The sequence below is a fragment of the Callithrix jacchus genome, chromosome X (assembly GCF_049354715.1).
Source record: "Callithrix jacchus isolate 240 chromosome X, calJac240_pri, whole genome shotgun sequence".
In the NCBI taxonomy this organism is placed as follows: domain Eukaryota; kingdom Metazoa; phylum Chordata; class Mammalia; order Primates; family Cebidae; genus Callithrix; species Callithrix jacchus.
Genome location: NC_133524.1, coordinates 106,488,608 through 106,510,000, shown reverse-complemented (window position 1 = coordinate 106,510,000; position 21,393 = coordinate 106,488,608). Strand labels below are relative to the sequence as shown.

Genomic DNA, 21,393 nt, shown 5'->3' with positions numbered 1-21,393 from the left:
TATATGCCAGAGGGTGAATTATCTTTAATATATAAAAAAGCCTTGCATATTAATAATCACAAACATTTCTAAGCATTTCTATGTGCAAATCACCGGGCTACAGATTCAAATACATCATCTCATTCAATCATCAGACTTATTATAACCACCATCATCTTTTTCATTATACAACGGAGAAAACCAAAGCTCCAAGTGATTAAGTGATCTTCTCATGATCAAACAGATGATAAGTGGCAGAGGCTTAAGTCCCACTCAGATGTCGCCAAGTTTCAAGTTTGTGTTTTTGCTTTTGTACTCTGCATTAAATCCGTGGCATGAATGGTACCTATGTTCTCTGTGTGTGTGTGTATGTGTGTGTGTGTCTGTGTTTTTCTCAATATGTGCATGTATCAGACTGCATGCCAGGCAGGAAAAAGTTCTTGAGTACCAATAGGGAAAAGAAGGTCAGGCCTAAACCCCTTGTGTGTTCTGCAGCCATTATCCTGATCACACAACTACATTGACCTTTATGGACAAAGCACAGCTCTACAGGTAAATGTCTGACCAACTCAGAAGCAGTGGCTTTTGTTTTAACTTTATACCCACCTCCAGCCTGCCACAAAAGTTTGTATTGAGTATGGCATATGGCTATAGGACCACTAGAAAGTTCTCTGAGGCCGTTCCCTCATCTGTACAATGGGAACCATAATAGTACCCAACTCATTGGACTGTTAGAGGGAATTACATTTATAAAATGCATTAAAATGTACATGGCATGTAGTAAGACTCATATAAAATGTTTGTTAAATAAATGGGGAATAACTCACCTAATGCTTCAAGATGGATGGAAGGAAGGAAGGAAGGGAGGGAGGGAGGAAGGGAGGGAGAGGGGGAGGCAGGGAAGAGGGAGGGAAGGGAGGGAAGAGAAAGGGAAAGGGAGAGGAGAGGAGGGGAGGGGAAGGGAGGGGAGGGGAGGGGAGGGAAAGGAAGGGAAAGGAAGGGAGGGGAAGGGAGGACAGGAAGGGGAAAAGGAATAGAAAAAAATCATATAAAAGATAAATTGTTTAAAAAATTCAAAGTATGAGAAAGAGGTCTAGAGAAAGCAGGACAGACTGAAGGCCAGAATCGAAAAGTAGAGGACAGACTTATATTTGTTGGTTAGTCATACTTATAAACCTCCTTGCCAGCTCAGAGTCTTGGTCCTTGTATTATATATACTTATAAATCAACTGTATAGTTGATCTTTGAACAATGTGGAGGTTAGGGACACTGACTTCCTGAGCAGTCTAAAATCTGCCTATAACATTTAACTCCTCTAAAACTTAATAACAATAGCCTTGTTGACCAGAAGCCTTACTGAGATCAATTAACACAAATTTTGTATATGTATTCTATATTGTATTCTCACAGAGGTAGAAAGTCATGAGGAAGAAAAAATACATTTAGAGTACTGTACTACATTTATCAATAACATATGTTTGCATCATTTGTTCACAAGGTGAATCGTCCATCTAAAATAGTAGGAAACTGCAGCTGCCGACCTCCATCTATTCAGCTTTTTCTTGTAATGTCTCAACTTTTTTCTGCTTCTTGGGAGCACTTCAGCATCACTAGTGCACTTTGTATGGATCCTCTGGTGTTATTCAACATTTACGGTATTACACTAAACTCGATGCAAAAATGCGAGAAACGATGAGTTCGTGTCCTTTGTAGGGACATGGATGAACCTGGAGACCATCACTCTCAGCAAAATGACACAAGAACAGAAAAGGAAATACCGCATGTTCTCACTCATAGGCGGGTGTTGAACAATGAGAACACATAGTCACAGGAAGGGCAGCACTACACACTGGGGTCTGTTGGGGGGAATAGGGGAGGGCCAGCAGGGGGTGGGGAGTTGGGGAGAGATAGCATGGGGAGAAATGCCAGATACAGGTGATGGGGAAGAAGGCAGCAAATCACACTGCCACATGTGTACCTACGCAACTATCTTGCATGTTCTTCACATGTACCCCAAAACCTAAAATGCAATAAAAAAAAATAAAAGAAAAAGAAAAGAAAAATGCGAGAACCACAAGGATCACTTTTTATTGGGATCCATTTACTGTAGAAAGAACAGCTCATTTAGAGATGATTAGGGGCACAGGGCGTTCTAAGGGATACTGACAACACCTGAGCTCACCGCAAGAGATGGCTATAAAATGATTACAGGAGTACAGTGTGTACTGCAGCTAATTTTATGCAGTTAGGCTTTAATACTGCACCTTTATATCTGTTTACATCTCTCAATTATGATGGCACAATGTACAGTCTATAAGTGTATGCATAAGCTTTGATAAACTTTTTTTATAATAGATTGTGTATATTTATGATGGTAAATAATAAAACACTAGTGTCTACATATATTTATTCATTCATGACATGCTTAACTTTTACTTAATATTTTTCATTATTTCTAAGCTATGAGATTTGCCTGCAAACTTTTTCAAACTGTCAAAAATGTCCAAACCTTTTTCCAATATATTTATTTTAAAAATCTGCTTCTAAGTGGACCTGCACAGCTCGAACCCATCTTGTTCAAGGGTCAATCCTTTTCTCATATTGCCCACCTTGTTTAGTATGATACTGTAACCCTTGAATGACACCAGGGGATCCAGATGAAGTGCCACTAGTCATACTGGAATTACTCCCAGGAAACAGAAAAGTCATGACATTACAAGAAAAAGTTGAATTGCTTGATATGTACCATACATTTTCTTTTCTGTATATTGTGATATTTTGATATCTTTAAAACCTTTCTGGCCAGAGACAGCCTGCCCCCTCACCCCCAGTCTCCAGCCAATTCTTAGAAACAGCAAGTACTCAGCCAGAAACATGCCTTTGAGATGCAAACCAACCAATCCAAACTTCTCTATCTGGCATAGCTCCTCTTCTTTAATCACCTCAGGGCCAGATACCAGGCAACCAGGGTGCACCCCTACAGCTTAGAGGCCTGCTGAAATTATTTAAACTAGCCAATCCTTAACTATTCACCTTGTGCTGCCTTGTTCTTCTTGTGGAAACCTCAATAAAGGCAGTGGCCTAAAACTTCCTCCTTGCTCCTATCTCCTGCCTCCTGACCACCCTAATGTCTTCCTAAGTGACCTTTCCTAGTATCTGGGGCCTCCTGTCTCTAGGATCTGTGAGTATAATAAACTTTGTTTTTCCTTACCCTCTCCTCTGTCTATTCTTGTGGCTACATCTGACTGCTCATCACAAAAGAACACAAGATACCCATTACTACTGTCACAAATATTTCCTATAAGCTTTTTTGGTTTTGTATAGGACGCTATACCAAGTCTGCTTAGTTAGTAAGAATCTGGGGCAATACGGCAAGCATCATGGTTTTGATTGTCTTCTAGATCAGTTGATTTCATTGAATTTAGTTCCACAAACATTAGTCAATTCATTACTGTGTAACTAATGTTGATGCAGTTACTGTAGGGAAAAGAAGATCAGTATAAGTAAAACACAGTATCTGCCCTCAAAAAGCTACCAGGTTTTGGCTGGGCTCGGTGGCTCATGCCTGTAATCACAACACTTTGGGAGGCGGATCATGAGGTCAAGAGATTGAGACCATCCTGGCCAACATGGTGAAACCCAGTCTCTACTAAAAATACAAAAATTAGGTGGGCGTGCTGGCATGCCTGTAGTTCCAGCTACTCAGGAGGCTGAGGCAAGAGAATTGCTTGAACCGGGAGGTGGAGGTTGCACTGAGCTGAGATGGTGCCACTGCACTCCAGCTTAGAGACAGAGCAAGACTTCGTCTCAAAAAAAAAAAAGCTAAGAATTCTTATGAGAAGACAAGAATGGTTAAGGGGGTTTGCAATCAAATCTACATTCAAATCCCATCTCTACTATTTACTGGCCATGTGACTACAGACAAATCACTTAAAATATGTGTCAATTTCCTCACAATTGTTAATGGAGCTAATAACCATACCTATTCAAAGAGTTACATAGAGAATTTAATAAAATAAGACCATGTAAAGTGATCAATGTAGTGCCTAGGATATAATAAGCACTTAATACACAGTGGCTGTATTATCCTTAATAGATCAATGTAAATGAGTATCACATTATTCATAACAAATGAAGCCATTATAGTCCGTCATGAGATGAATTCTATTTCAATTTAGTACTTGAGGAACAACCAGGAAGAAAAAGATATGGAACCAATGACAAGTTCTCTGGATGGCTAGAAAGGCAAATTCATAGAGAGGAATTCTCAAAGGAAATTATAAAATATTTTGAACTGAACAAAAATTAAAATACAACATATCAAAATGTGTAAGATGCTAGTAACAGGAAATTCTTTTTAAGACAGAATCTCACTGTCACCCAGGCTGGAGTGCAGTGGCAGGATCTTGGCACACTGCAACATCCACCTCATGGGTTCAAGTGATTCTCCTGCCTCAGCCTCCCAAGTAGGGGATTACAGGTGCCCAACACCACGCCTGGTTAATTTTTTGGGAGGTGATATTTTTTGTAGAGACAGGGTTTAACCATGTTGGTTAGGCTGGTCTCGAACTCCTAGTCTTAAGCAATACACCTGCATTGGCCTTCCAACGTACTATGATTACAGTTGTGAGCCACTGCGCCTTGCCTGAAATTCTTACATTAGGCATTGGTCTCAAATTAGCAATCTAAGCCCCCATCTTAAGAATCCAAAAAAGAAGAGCAAAATAAATCCAAGGCAAGCAGAAGAAATGAAATAATAAAGAGCAGAGATCAATGAAATGGAAAACAAAGACAATTGAGAGGCAGGGCACAGTGCCTCATGCCTGTAATCCCAGCACTTTGGGAAGCCAAGGTGAGGAGATCACTTGAGCCCAGGAGTTCAAGACCAACCTGGGCAACATGGTGAAACCTAATCTCTACAAAAAATAAAAATAAAAATCATTAGCTGGGCGTAGTGGTGAAAGCCTGTAGTCCCAGCTGCATGGAAGGCGGAGGTGGGAGAATCACTTGGGCCCAGGAGGTCAAGGCTGTAGTGAGCCATGAGCATGCCACTACACTCCAGTTTGGGTGACAGAGTGAGACCCTTTCTCAAAAAAAAAAAAAAAAAAAAAAAGAGAGAGAGAGAGAACAATCAATAAAACCAAAAGTTTGTCTTTCAAAAAAGTCAATACAATTTATAAACCTCTCGGTAAAATGGCATGGATAAAAAGAAAAAAGGGAAAAAGTTAACAATATCAGCAATGAAAGGAGGGATTAGAACCCTAGTGATTAAAAATATAGTAAAAGAATACTCCAACCTAATCTATGCACATGGATTTGACATCTTGATGAAATGGACAAATTCTGCAAAAACCACAAACTCCAAAACTCACCCCAGATGAAAAAGACCACCTGAATAACTCTATTAAATAAATTGAATTCATAGTTAAAATCATCTGAATATGAAATCTCCAGACTCAGATAGTTTTAGTGACCAATTCTACCAAATATTTAAACAATCTTGTCCAGAAAATAAAAGAGACAGAAAACATTTCTCATTTTGAGTTGAAGAGGGGAAAGAATAAACACATCAATCAATGAAACAGAATAGTCCATCACTACATTACCTGGATACCAAAACTAGGGGAGGTGGGTAGTGGGGAGGAAAGAGAGGAAGAGAAGAAAATAGAGGAAAAAGAAGATGAGGGAAGAAGAAGGAAGCAGGAAGAAGAGGGAGGGAGGGAGGAAAGGAAACCAAGACCAATACTCCTCATGAACACAGACACAAAAATCCCCAGTAAAATATTAGCAAATCTAAAGTAGCAATATAAAAAGAATAATAATTCATGACCAAGTGGATTCTGTCCTAGTAATACAAGATTAGTTCAATATTTGAAATTCAATTAACATAATTCACCAATCAGTGCTGAAAAGACTAAAAAACAGACTAAAAGTATATGATCATATCAACTGATACAGAAAGGGTATTTTGTCAAAATTCAATATTCACGATAAAAATTATCATCAAACTAGGAATAGTAGGAAACTTCCTCAACCTGATAAAGGGCACCTAAAAATACTATGCCTAACGTAATACTTAATGGGGAAAGACTGACTGTTCCCCCGCACAACGTTAGAAACATGACAAGGATGTCCATTCTCACCACTATTAGACTGGCAGCTTTAGTGAACAAATCAGGCAACAAAAATAATAGAGATTGAGAAGGAAAAAGTAAAACTGTCCTTATTTGCAATGGACATGATTATACTTATGGAAAATACGAAAGAATCTACAAAAAAGCTTCTAAAAAACACATTGGTTGTAAAAAGTCACAGAATACAACGTCAATACACAAAAATCAACCACTTCAACACAGCAACAGTGTACAACTGAAAACCACATTTTTTTGAAACCAATATTTCAAAAAAACTGAAATGTTTAGGTATCAATCTAACAAAATATTTACAGGATCCATATGCTGAGAATGGCAAAAAGTTGATAAAATAAAAGAAGACCTAAATAAATGGAAAGACATACTATGTTCAAGGACTGAAAAGCTCAACATAGGAAAAATGTCAGTTGTCACCAAAATGACCTATAGATTCAAAGCAATCCTGATCAAAATCCCAGCAGGATATTTTATAGATAGACTGACTCTAAAATATATATGGAAAGTCAAAGAAATAGGAATAGCTAAAATAATTCTGTAAAAGAAGCAGACAGATGAAGGAGTCACATTACCTGATTTTAAGGCTTACTACAAAGTTACAGCAATCAAAACAATGGAGTATTACCCAAGAATAGACCTACAATCAATAAAACACAATAGTCTAGAATTAGACCCACACAAATATGATCATTTGATTTTTGAAAATAGTGTAAATGGAGTTGAAGCAATTGGACTTCATAAGTAAAATAACAAACTTAACCTATACCTCACCCCTTATATACAAGCTAGGTTACAAATCTAAATAGAAAATATAAAACTATAAAATTCTTAGAAGGAAATGTAGGAAAAAATCTGTGATCTTCATTTAAGCAAACAGTTCTTAGACATGACACCAAAACACAAATATGAAAGAAAAAAATGCTAAGCTGACATTAATCAAAATGAAAAACTTTTGATCTGTGAAAGATACTTTGAAGACAAGGAAAAGACAAGCTATATAACATACACCATGGGAGAAAATATTTGCAAATCACATATCCAACAAAGAACTTTTATTCAGAATATATAAAAAACCCTCAAATTCAATAATAAGAAAACATACAACACAATTTAAAAATGAGCTAAAAAAACATGAACAGACACCTCACCAAAAGAAGTTGTCAGTGAATATGTTGTTGTTTTCATGGCAAATAAGCAGATAAAATGTGTTCCCTACCATTAGAGAAATGCAAACTAAAATCGCATTCAGATCCCACTTCTCACCTGAGTTGCTATAATAATAATAAAAAAAAGACAATAGCAATGTGGAGAAACCAGAATTCTCATACACTGTTGGTGGAATGTAAATGTAAAAGTACTGCTTTGGAAAACAGTTTGATGGCATCTTATAAAGGATTTTTTTTTTAATCTTTTAGAAATTAAACATATTCATCCTACAACCCAATAATTCTGCTCCTGGCTCCCTACTAAGATGAAAATTTATATTTACATGAAACCCTCTACGCCAATGTTCACAGCAACTCTATTCATAATAGCCAAAATCTGGAAGCAGTCCAGGTACCCTTCAACGGCTGAATGGATAAACAACGTATGATACCTACAGACCATGGAAAACCACTCAGAAATAAAAAGGAATAAGCAATTGATACATGGAATGACTCAGATGACTCTCAAAGGCATTATGCTACATAAACAAAGCCACTCTCTAAAGGTTACATACTGTAAAGTTCCATTTGTATGACATTCTCCAAAGGACAAAACTATAGTGATGCAGAACTGGTAAGTGGTTGCCAGGGTTTAGAAATCTGGGTGTCACACTAAAGGGACAGTATGAGAAGTTTTTATAAGTGATGGAACAGTTCTAAACCCTGACTGTGGTGGTAATTGCAATAATCTACACATATCTTAAGATTCGTAGAACTTTATTCCCAAAAAAGCCAATTTGGCTGTATGATAACTGAACAAAATTCAAAAATATATATGAGAAGCAAAACACTGAAGTCTCCCAGTCTCAGCTTTCACAGCCACAAAATAAGTGATACAGGATCCTGAGCCTTTTAAACAATGTTTTCTCCCCTAGTTTTTTCTTTACACTAAAAGTTTTAAACATATAGAAAAGTATTTTTAAAAATGAATACCTCTGTACCTACCATATGGCTTTAATAAATTTGAATATTATTGATTCAGTTGTCTTCTATGTACCCTTCCTGAATACCATTCATCTCCCCAACCCTCACCAGGGGGAACCTCTATTCTAAAGTAGAAAACTTCCTTGTTGCCCATGTTTTTATACATTTTTTATGTTTGTATGTATCCAGGAATCATATATAGTGTTGTCTCATGTTTATACCCTCAAATAAATGATACATTATATAGAGATAGCTAAATCATTCTGCAAATTACATTTTTCACTTAACTTCTAATTATCCATGTTTATACATGTAGCTCTACTTCGTTTTTCACTGCTGTATATTACTCACTTTTATGAATATACCACATTAGTTACCCATTGTCATATTGATGGACATCTGGATCTACTTTTTTCCTTCAGCCAGACATTGAGATTTACTTTCGGTGATTTCTATTGTGAAAACAAAAGAACTGGCTGAGCGCAGTGGCTTACACCTGTAATCTCAGTACTTTGGGAGGCCGAGGCAGGCAGATCACTTGAGGTCAGGAGTTGGAGACCAGCTGGCCAACATGGTGAAATCCCATTTCTACTAAAATATAAAAATTAGCTGGTTGTGGTGGCATGTGTCTAACTGGAATATGGGTTGAAGTTAGCTAAGATTGTGCCACTGCTCTCTAGCCTTAGCATAGAGTGAGACACCGTCTCTAAAAAAAAAAATATATATATATATATTTCTACCATCTCAGAGTCCAAAGTCCTTCCACACTGACTTTGTTTCTATACGCCCTTGGGTCTAAGAGGGTAAACATTTTTTTTCCTACTTAGTGAGGTCCTGTAGCACAATCCTGTCTGTCTTGTGGGAGGGAGTGCAGTTAGAACCTTGCATTTCAGAATTCACAAGGAAGAGAGTAGGACAACTGCTGAATCTAAGTGGAAGCAATATAAGCGTTCTATGTACTGCACTGTTAACTTTTCCATATGTTTAAATTTTTAAGAATAAAAGTCAGAACATAAAAAGCAAGCAAGTAAAGAAAAAAAAAGAAAGCAGGTAAGTAGAACAGGAAGGCTTGGCTGGCTTTGCCTGTGGACACAAAGATTATTCCCTGGTTGTAGCTGGTGGTTTCCCACTTCCTTCTTCTGAACCGAATGGGGCTGCAGAATATATTTTTTTTCCCTGTGAAATTCAGTAGGTTGGCAAAAGCCCCTATCTGGAAGGTACTCAACTGGTAAAAGAGCCTGCTTATCTGAAGGTAATTTTTATTCTGAAATTTTACTTATCTGAATGAAAGCAATTTTCTTTCCTTGAAACCCAGATTCTAACAGTGAGTACAGAGATGACAAAGCATCAAGACAAGGATAATGGTATACGCCACTACTAACAATTATTGAGTACCTGGTATATGTTAGATTTCATGCTAAGAAATTTACATGGGTCATCTCATCTAATCAACACTATTACTGAAGAGGGTGGTTACTATTAATAGCATTCCTTTACAAACAAGGAAATGGAAGCTAAGGCTTTAATCTTCACTCAGGATCACAGAGCTAAGAATTAAGCAGAACCACAACTATAACTCTAATTCCTCTGTACTATTTAGAAACATGTACAAACATGATCCCTTCAAAACATGTCTATCCAGTAAGTTAAATGCTGAATTTAACAGAACACTGTTTAAATATATTATATTATGCTCATCCAAATAATGGAATACTATGTAGCCATCAGAAATCATGTTAAGAATACTTAATTAGATGGGTAAATAATCATGCTATACGAGCTTTTTACATATTACAAAGTATCATATGTAGAATGATCTTTATTTTGTTTCTAAAAATGGATATATACCTACAGAAGACTGAGAAGAAATTATACCAACATATTAACAGGAATTATCAGTTATTATTATTGTCTTCTTTATTGGTCTAATTTTTTTTTTTTTAGATGGCATCTCATTCTTGTTGCCCAGGCTGGAGTGCATTGGTGCAATCTCGGCTTACTGCAACCTCTGCCTCCTGGGTTCAAGCGATTCTCCTACTTCAGCCTCCTGAGTAGCTGGGATTACAGGCATGCACCACCATGCCTGGCTAATTTTTGTATTTTTAGTAGAGATGGGGTTTCACCATGTCGGTCAGGCTGGTCTCGAACTTTCGACCTCATGATCCGTCTGCCTCAACTTCCCAAAGTGCTGGGATTAGAGACGTGAGCCACTGTGTCCAGCCTCTGTAATATTTTATTTCTTTCCCTTACAATTAACATGGATTACTTTCTAATGAGAAAGAAACATTTCTGCCTCGTCATTACCAACTACACAACTCCTACCTAATTTGCCCAAATCTTATCTATTATGCCATACTGCTTTTTTTTCCTTTGGAATTGCTTTTGCCCAATACACAGCACAGTAGATTCCTCAGTTGGGTTCCATAAAGTAAAAATAGGCCCAAAATGATCAGTCCTCATTCCTTTGCTGAGTACTGCTTTCCATGTTTCTGCAGATAGAAAAAGTTACCTGAATCGTTAGCCTTTCTTTTACGATTTGTTCAGTGATGACGTTCCTCTAAACACATGCTTAAAGGCTAGGAGGAAGAAAAAATAAAAATAAAAGCAGTTCCGGCTCTGGGAACTTTCAAAGAGAACTTCTGGGAGACTTGGAGAAAATAAAACTGAGTATATGTAAACACCGGCAGCTTCTATTGTCTGTGGAATGGGAAGAGAGACCTGTGAACCCAAAGGCGTCTTTCCTCTTCTAAGCATTAAGTAAAGAATACACATAGAAGGCAGAACCTGACAATAAGGTGGCTCCTAGGAAAGCAGACACCTGAGCAGCATTCTGCATAAAAAAGGGAAACTGGTCTCCCTGAATTGCTCTTTACTTTCTGTGGTTTCCTCTTTCCCCTTTAAATCTGCAGCATTCATATGCAGAGCTTTCTCTCCCTTGACAATAACTGAGTCTTAATAAGGCTGCTCAGGTCAGAGACAACCTTCTAAATCTCTTTTTCAGTAATGAGTCCAATGCTAAGCCAAAAAGCAGCCACCTCTGAGGTGAAGATGCCAAAAGACTGCCCCTTTTAAATTTCATATGACCCTTAACTGAGTCTCAGTTTAGAATCCCTCAGGTTCCAGAGCAGCTGACCTGATGAGCACTGGGAAAGGGGGTACCAAAATGGTAAAATCATTCCACAACATTTAAACTGAACAGGTCAAACTGAGTCTATCTCATTACCTCAGAGCAATCCCAGAGATCTGAGTGAGGTCTGAATTTCTCCCTGGGGAAAGTCATGCTGTTTGAAAATCTGAGTATCATAAATAAATAAAATCTAGAAAAAGAAAGGGCCATGGGGCTATTGCACTGTCATAATATCATGTGGCTCAAACGCCAACAGGATATCAATCTTGTAATGCCAAGATCATGTGTCAGGCTACCCCGATTCCTCATGCCCACCCCCATGCTTCCCTCATCTACCCTGGCTTACAACCAGCCTACAGGCCTCTCTCCATCCAGCAATGCACCTCCTGCTCTCTGCAGCACAGATGAAATTTCATCTCATCTGCTTCAAAAGCTTCTTTAGACTGAGTCAGCAGATATAATCAAATAATCCCACTTGCATCACAGATCCACTCCTCTCCACACACACATGAAGATGAGCAACTTTAGAGTTTCAGTGGGGAGCAGAGGGGTACTATACACTTTCTGGAGCAGAGGATATGTGTCAGCACCCTGCTATGTACTTTTCTTAACCAAGACAGAGTGAGGGAAGATTTCACTGCCATTTAAACCATATCACTCAGTGACTCACTCCATGAGTTCCCCCACCCTTGCTACATACACATGGATAACCAGGCACATTAAGTGCTGGGTATTCAGACTACAGATAAACTGTCTGATTACAACCCAAAGCTTGGGAAACCTTAATCTCTGTTCCATTTTCCTTCATGTATTCCTTCAAGATATCCCAACTCAGAGGTCGAGGCTGCAGTGAGTCATGATCACGCCACTGCACTCCAGCCTTGGCAACAGAGTGAGACAGTTTCAAAAACAACAACAAAAAAGATAGCCCAACTCAGAGAAAGTCTCAAAAGGCTAGTTTCTCTAAGAGGCTCCCAGCCCATTGTGAAATTCTTGTGAAACTAGCAATTAAGACACCAAAGAGCAAACTGAAAATTCAGAGGCTGATTGCATTTCAGAGCTCTCTGTGGTGGTGGGATCAATGGAGACAGAGAAGAGAGAATGAGTGTTCTCTAATGTGTGATGATGATACCTTCCTTTCACCAGACCCAATGGAAAGACTAGGAAACTCTGAACCATGCCATGCTATCCAAGGCTTCTCCCACAGGTCTGTAATTCTCAGGACTGCTGATTTCTTTAGTTGCTAGCCCCACGTATCAGCTGTGATGAAGAGATCTTAGCTTTCCTTTGTCCTCAGAAGACGGAGGAAACTGGACCTTTATATGCTAACTCTGCTCCAAGAACAACAATAAGCACACCAGAGATCTGTTTCCCCTGGGCAGATGGGAGACCAAGGTTAGAATTTAGTCTTTTTCCAGGTCTTGGTAAAGCTAAGGGATGCCGAGGCTAGAGCTGGGAAGTAAGGAATATTCTCTGCACCCCACTGAGAGAAAAATGACTTAGGGTCATGAGGGCAGCAATGTTTCCAGATGCAAAGAGCCCAGGTCTCTAGCTGATAAGGAAGAATCTCAGCCTGGAGGCTGTAGAAACAGTTGACTCAGACTGATGACCACTCTTTTATTGAGTAAGTCTGCTGTGGTTAATAATGTAAAAGCTAGGATCTTCTAGTCTTGGGAAGAGATCAGATAAACTACCATCACTAGTCACCATTTGTATTACAAGCAAAAAGAAATGACTGGTTAGCTTTTAAGTTGTTTCTGATATGAACACTTCTGACAACTGCAGAGGTTTCTCAAGCCTCTAGAGAAATAGATAATCCCCGCTCTGATCCTTATATCAGAGTAAGAATGTGAGCTCTTGTGTATCTCCACCCATAAAGATCAAGGGAAGACATCACTAGGATGAACTGCAGCTTTCCAAGATCTCCGAATCCCCATTGTGGTATTCCTCTTAAATACTCAAGAAATGTCTCCCATTGCCTTCCAGATAATTAACAGAGTAACTGTCCTATTGTACATATGTAATTTCCACCCCTCTCCTCTCTCTCTCTGCCTATGCTAGATCCAATTCCTCTAAACTCAGGGTCAGCAAAACATAGTCCTTCTGTTTTGGCATCTTTATTGCTGAAATTACACACACACACAAACACACACATAAGCACACATACATATAAACACATAAAATTTTCCATCTTAACTTTTTTTTAATGTACAGTTCAGTGGCATTAAGTATATTCACACTGTTGTGCAACCATGACTGCCAGCCATCTCCAGAACTTTTTCATCTGGTCCTCTTGTTTATGTAAATAGAGTTTTTTAACACAACCACACTAATTTGTTTGCATTTTTCTGTGATGCTTTCAGGCTTCAACAACGGTTAAGCAGTTAAAACACAGAGATCACATGGTCCGCAAAGTCTAAAATATTTATTCTCTAGCCCTTTACAGAAAACGGTTGCCAATCTCTCCCCTAATCCAAAATATACACTGGATTTCTACTTTAAAATAGCACTTGGCTAGCAGTCACGATCATAGCCTCTCTCAATTTCCCACTGAAATGCCTATGAAGAGACAGGAAAAGATAAAATTCCCCAAACACTGAAAACTTAGATTGATGGCCAACTTATTATTACCAGGATCTGGGAGAAATCTCTATTAACAATAAGCCTAATGCTGAAATGAGAAAAAAAATCTGGCCAATTATTCAAGCAGCCCACAGAAACCTAAAAGAAGATAGTCACTGAGTCTTTCTGCCACTGTCAGCCTTATGGCTTTCTAGAAACTAAGAGTTATCTAGAAACTGGCAAACTGGACATTCATTCTTCTACATGGCTACTACTTGCAGAGGAAATCAGCAATTCTCAAAACTGGCACATGGAGACTCTAATTCCCCAAAATCAAAAGGGCAGAATTGGTGCTGGCACACTGTGTACTAGAGTGGGAACCCTTACAAGTAACACTCAGGTAGTAACACATGTGGGAGGCTATACTGTTTCACTTACTTTATCTAGTTCAAAGTATGTGAGAACCTTGTAGTAGGAGTAGACACTTCTATATGGGTCCAGCAGAACCCATCAGATGAGTAGCTGACAGACGCTGTCAAACAGGTTAAAAGCTATGTGTATCAACCTGCCTGCCATAAGTGGAGCTGAAAAGGGGTTCTAACCAATATGAGAGAGAATCTGAGCTTGAGGATAGTCAAAGTCAATCTATATACCATGTATTTGATGAAAGACAGATCCTCTTTTGAATATTCATAAACATACCAAAAACCTGACCAAGCATGGTGGCTCATGCCTGTATTTCCAACACTAGGAAGCCAAGGTGGGAGTATCACTTGAGGCCAGGACTACAAGACTAAGCAACACAGCAAAAACCTGTTTCTATATACATAATATTTTTCATATATATATTTTATTAGCCAAGCGTGGTGGTGTGTGCCTGTAGTTCCAGCTACTTTGGGAGTCAGAGGTGAGAGGAACACTTGGGCCCAGGAATTTGAGACTGCCATGAGCTATGATCATGCCACTGCACTCCAGCCTGGGCAAGAGAGAAAGACCCACTTGCTTTACAAAAAAAAAAAAAAAAAAAAAAAAAAGTTCGTATAAAAATCTCTGGCAGCACAAAGAAAATGCATATCACTCTGACAAGTTAGAGGAAGCAAAAATGCCTTAATTTTGTGTGTAAACCAGAAGAAATATTTTAGAAAACTCTTTACATCCTCAATAGAATTCAAGAAAACATGGACTCTATGAAACAAGTATAGAAGGCCACTAGAATAAAACATTGAGAAGAAAAGACAAGCTAGGTTACATAGCTCAACAGAGCAATAAAGAAATATAGAGAAATTAACATTGTAACAAAATAATTAAATTTCACATTGGAGACAGCAGAGAGCAAATCAATCAAATTCACAGTATGGAAGCTAAATCTGAGGTTCTCCCAAGCATGCAAAGGAAAAGGAAGATTTATCTTAGAAATCTAACAAAGACTGATATTAGGAAATCTATAATATACCAAATGCAGAGATCAAAGTAGAACATACAAATGAACCTCTTAATAGATTCCTAGAAAACATCAGCTAAACTCAACAACTATTATTTTTTTATATACAGAATCTAACTCTGTCGACCAGGTTGAACGCGGTGGCACAATCTCAGCTCACTGCAACCTCCAGCTCCCAGGTTCTAGCAATTCTCCTGCCTCAGTCTGTCAAATAGCTGGGATTACAGGTGCATACCACCACGCTCAGCTATTTTTTGTTGTTGTTGTATTTTTAGTAGAGATGGGGTTTCAACAAGTGGGCCTGGCTGGTTTAGAACTCCTGAAGTCAAGTGATCCTTCTGCCTCAGCCTCCTGAAGTGCTGGGATTACAGGCGTGAGCCACAGCACCCAGCCAACTATTCTTGAATTTTGTAAGGACTTTATAATTTAATAATAAGGTAATTCTCTGACATCATAAAAAAAAGTCTAACCTAAACCAACAGCCAACATCAGAGCCAACTAATATGAACCAGTAGAAACATTTCTATGAAGTGAAACACTAGAGACATTTCCATTAAAATCAGAAGCAAGACAAGGACTCCTGCTAGTACCACTATTATTTAACATTATCCCAAAAGTTCTAGCCAATACAATCAGGTTTGGAATAAAAAAACAAAAACAGTTTTGTTCTTTAAAAGGAAATAAAATTATTGTATGGGAGCTGATGTGATTAATTTCCAAAATAAACCAAGAGAAGCAACTGAAAAACTATTAGAAATGAGAGTTAAACATAGACACACAAAATCAAAAATGTTCCTGCCTACCAGTAATAACTACTTGGAAAATATAATAAAGAAATAATATAATAAACTACAAACTATTCAGGGATAATCTTGATGAGAAATATGTGAGACACATATGCATGCATGTGAGCAACTAAGGAACATAAAAGAAAATGAATAGATTAATATATCATGTATTTTCCTGGATGACAGATTCAATGTTGTGATGATGTCCAATTTTAGTTTTATAGTAATTCCAATAAAAATCCTGAATAGGACTTTGAAGAACCTGACAAAAACATTCTGAGTTCATTTGGAGGGGAAAATTGTTAGACTAGCTAAGAAAAAAAATGTGGGTAATGTACTAGGCTGCAGAGATAGCGAAGGAAATCTGGCTGTTGCAAATATAAGGGTATAAAACTGGTGGAAAACCCAATAGAGACATCAATGAATAATACAAGCTGAAAAAATAAATCCTAGCATATATGAGAATTTATGTATGTTAAAAGTATAATAGCGATAATCATAAGGAAATAGTTACTTGACAAATGGTACTCAAATTAATGATCTTCTAGGGGAAAATATAAGCTATAGTTATACTAGTCACAAAATGAATTTTTGATGGACTGACAAATTAAATATTTTTAAGACTATTTAAAAACTGGATTACCTATCTAACCTTAGAATGGGAAATGTCTTTTCAAGTGTAAAAGCAATGGAAGAAATTACCATGATCTGAAATGGGTTTGCAAATTAATTTGACCAATAAAAATGTAAAACCAATCTATATCAAAAGCACCATCAAAAAGTTAAAAACAATCTGGGTAAAACATTTACTGCAAAAGTGATAAAGGATAAGACTCTTTATATATGTAAAACTCATACAAATCAACAAGGGAAACACCCATACATCAAAACTCAGCAGAAACCATGAGTTGACAATCTACAGAATAAAATATATAAATAGTTAATAAACTTAAGTAATAACCATATTATGCATATGTTCCAAATTATCTATAATGATATTTGAAAGAAAAAAAACTGACACAAAAGGCAAGGGGGAACAAAAAGAGAAGCGACCAATGATACGTGAGGTGTGTTGGGGGTACTGGGTGGGTGAGGGGAGGTCTGGTTACACTGCAACACAGTCCTTTATCCTATCCCTTAGATTTTCAAAAGGAAATCTTATTTGTTAATATCTGGTGAGGGAGACTAGTTTATATTTTGGGACTGGGTAGGTTCCCTAAGGTGATTGAAACATGTAACGTTTTTCCAAGTTAGTAGCAGGATAATAAGCACAACATCATCTCTAAGGATATACCTGTTTTACTCAAACCTAAGTAAGGAAAAGAATTTTGTGGCTTGGATGACAGAGGCACTAGTAGATAGCTCTTCAGGAAAGTGCTATTCACATCAGCCAAATTAGTCAAAAGAAAATGGCTCAGATTCAACAAGATATATAACAGCACTACATGTACAGACACAATATAACAAACAACTCTGATGCTGCTATACGAGCATTCACAGAGAAGAAGAGCCAAGAACAAGGAGGATAAGAGGCCTTCAGAGGCAGAAGGCAACCAGGCTGCAATTCTAGGAGTTGGAGATACTAGAGATCAAAAGAACAAGATGCCCAAGGTTGCTGTGGTAGTGGGCCAGGTAGAAACCCCTTCTCTGGATGCATGCTTTCCACTGAAGCAGCCTTTCCAGCAACGGGCTGCAGCAGCAGGACTCAGTAAGTCACATGTCAACTGAGATACATATAAATGAAGCATTCCAGGACCCAGATATAACACTGTGGTAGTATCATTCCCTCTTGTCAAGTGTACCATGGGAACCGTGTGGAGAATCCTATCCTCTCCCCACCCCAATGGGAGTTGCCAGGCTTTGCCCAGCACAGGACATACAGCCTGCGGCACACATCATACCCCTTTCCTGTAGTAACTGAGCATGCCTCCAGGAAGAACATGCTGGCCCCTGCTTAGCTAGAAAGCTGGCAAACTCATGTGTGGCTGGCACAGCAAAGGGCCCATAGAGAAAGCAAAGGAGATAGGTATGCGATGCTAGTCAGCAAACCCACAGAAACACACCGGCATAAAACCATAGCAGTGTTCATTCATGTATACTGAGACTTATGGAATTTTAAATAAGATGCTTTCATACTTTTAATGATTTAAACAACAATTGGATAGAAAATACTGATTTCAACAACACGAAGTAGTGATTAGCAACATGGGCTCTGTAGTGAGAGAGACTTTGTATCAAATCCTACATGTACCACATGCAAAATACATCCAGTCACTCAAATTTTCAGAGCCTCAATTCTGTTGACCAACCTACTATTAATAGTACCAGTACTATCAGTACTTCCCACACAGTTTTCTTAGAAGGATTAAATAAAATAATCAATGTTAAGTGTTTCCCACCATGCCCAGGCACACAGTAAACCTGATTATGTTATGATCACTGGCAAGAAAAGGAAGACTAGGAATCCTGACTCTGCCACTAAGTAATCTTAGCCAAGTTATGCAATATTTCTTGGTCCCCTGCTGCTCTATTTGTAGTATGGGTAATGTATTCCCTATCCCCTAACATTATTTTAAGAATTAGATGAGAACATTTAAAGCAAAGTACTTTGAAAATAGTAAAGAATAATACCAATGTAAAATAGAATTATTTTAAGGGCTCTGTACATTTTAAAATACTGATTTTTAACTTGACATGGTATTTCCATACAACGGAATAATATGCACCCATTAAAAATGGTGTGTATCAGCCAGGCATGGTAGCTCATGACTGTAATCTCAGCACTTTGGGAAGCTGAGGCAGGAGGATCACTAGAGGCTAAAAGTTTCAGCCCAGCTTTCCGTGCCGATAGCGCTCATGCAAATATGGTGAACGTTCCTAAAACCTGCCGGACTTTCTGTAAGAAGTGTGGCAAGCACCAATCCCACTAAGTGACACAGTACAAGAAGGGCAAGGATTCTCTGTGTGCCAGGGAAAGCAGTGTTATGACAGGAAGCAGAGTGGCTATGGTGGGCAAACTAAGCCGATTTTCCAGAAAAAGGCTAAAACTACAAAGAAGATTGTGCTAAGGCTTGAGTGCATTAAGCCCAGCTGCAGATCTGAGAGAATGCTGGCTATTAAAAGATGCAAGAATTTTGAACTGGGAGGAGATAAGAAGAGAAAGAGCCAAGTGATCCAGTTCTAAGTGTCATCTTTTCTTTTATGAAGACAATAAAATCTTGAGTTTATGTTAAAAAAATGTTTCAGACCAGTCTAGACAACATAATGAGACTCTCTCTCAATAATAATAATAATAATAATAATAATAATTAGTTAGGCATAGTGCCGCATGTCTATGGTCCCAGCTAGTTGAGAGGCTGAGGTAGGAGGATCACTTAAGTCCAGCCAGCCAAGGCTCATGTGAGCCGTGAATGCATAACTGCACTCCAACCTGGGCAACAAAGCAAGATGTGGTCTCAAAAACAAAGAAAATAATGTTGTGTATCATAAAAACTTGGATGACTCTCCAGGGAATTACGCTAAGTGATTTTTAAAAAGTCAACCCAAAGGTAATATAACTATATTTACACGAGATTCATAAAATGGCAAAAATTATATATATGAAGCATAGATTCATGGTTGCCAGGGATCAGGGATGGGGTTCAGATATGTAGATGGTGGGTGTGGCTATAAAAGAATGACAGACGCTGGGCACAATGGCTCATACCTGTAATCCTAGCACTTTGGGAGGCCAAGGTGAGTGAATTGCTTGAGCTCAGGATTTCGAGACCAAACTGCGCAAGACGGTGAAACCCCATCTCTACAAAAAATGAATTAAAAAATAAGCTGGACATGGTGGTGTGTGCCTGTAGTCCCAGCTACTCGGGAGGCTGAGGCAGGAGAATCACTTGAACCCAGGAGACAGAGGTTTCAGTGAGCCGACATTGGGCCACTGCACTCCAGCTTGGATGACAGAGCAAGACTTTGTCTCCAAAAACAAAAAACAAAAACAATGACAGAAGAGATCCGGATGGTGATGGAACTGTTCTGCTTTATCAGACTGTATCAATGTAAATATCCTAGCAGTGATATTGTAGTATAGTTTTGCCAGACGTTACCAGTGAAGGAAACTAGGTAAAGGGTACATGAGATTTCTCTGTGTTTTTTCCTGTATTATTTTTTCTACATTATTATATTTAATAGACAACAGGCCTTCAATAAATTCATGTGATATATTATTTGAAAAACTACGGATTTCAAAATATGATATCATATTATTTTTAAAAACTATGGATTTCAAAACTTTTTGCATCAAAATAGACTCATGCTTTTTTTTTTTTGAGACGAAGTCTCACACTGTCATCCAGGCTGGAGTGCAGTGGCCCTAACTTGGCTCATTGCAGCCTCTGCCTCCCAGGTTCCAGCGATTCTCCTGCCTCAGCCTCCCAAGTAGCTGGGACTACAGGCATGCACCACTGTGCCTGGCTAATTTTTGTATTTTTTTTTTTTTAGCAGAGACGGGGTTTCACCATATTGATCAGGCTGGTTTCGAACTCCTGACCTCATGATCCACCCACCTCAGTCTCCCAAAGTGCTGGGATTATAGGTGTGAGCCACCACACCTGGCCATGCTAACTTATTCTAACATGTCTGAATAGGATGTAGTTTGAAGCACTAAGAAAGATAAGATGCCAGTTTGAAAAGAGCCCCTACCAGAACAACAAGAATTCTGCTAAAACTGAAGCAAGAACAACATCAAATTTATAGTGAAGCTTCGGTGGAAGGATAGTGGAATCATTTACGCTTTATGAAAAGTTTATAGAGACAATGTCCTGAAGAAATCAGCAGTTTACAGAATAACTCATTTTAAGAAAGGGCAAGAAGATGTCGACAATGAAGCCTGCAGTGGCAGACCAACTACATCAATCTGTATCTTATTCATGTCTTGATTGAAGAAGACCAATAATTAACAGCAGAAATGATAGCCAACACTACAGACATCTCAATTGCCTCAGGTTACACAATTCTGACTGAAAAATTAAAGATGAGCAAACTTTCTACATCATGGGTCCCAACACAATTGCACCCAGATCAGCTGCAGAGGAGAACACTTTCAATGGGAATTTTAAACAGCCGGGATAAAGATTCTGAAGCATGTCTTTGAAGAATTGTAACAGGAGATGGACCATGATCCTGAAGACAAAGCACAATCATAGCAATGTCTACCAAGAGATGAAAG

General features: G+C 38.4%; 1 protein-coding gene and 1 pseudogene across 19 annotated transcripts in view; one reads left to right on the top strand and one right to left on the bottom strand.

Moving 5' to 3' along the window:
* TMEM164 (transmembrane protein 164) overlaps positions 1 to 21,393 on the bottom strand; it is a 177,307-nt gene that overhangs the window by 75,723 nt on the left and 80,191 nt on the right. The window contains exon 1 of one of the 18 annotated variants that reach the window (XM_078363544.1): positions 19,882 to 20,060. The exons of the other annotated variants lie outside the window; for them this stretch is intronic. The gene's annotated coding sequence lies outside the window, so the exon portion shown is untranslated. Of the gene's footprint in view, positions 1 to 19,881; positions 20,061 to 21,393 lie in introns of those variants that run through there. 18 annotated transcript variants of the gene reach the window in all.
* Positions 17,381 to 19,359, top strand: LOC144581138 (large ribosomal subunit protein eL42-like; annotated as a pseudogene). The gene has a single exon (XR_013531667.1). The product of XR_013531667.1 is annotated as a large ribosomal subunit protein eL42-like (transcript).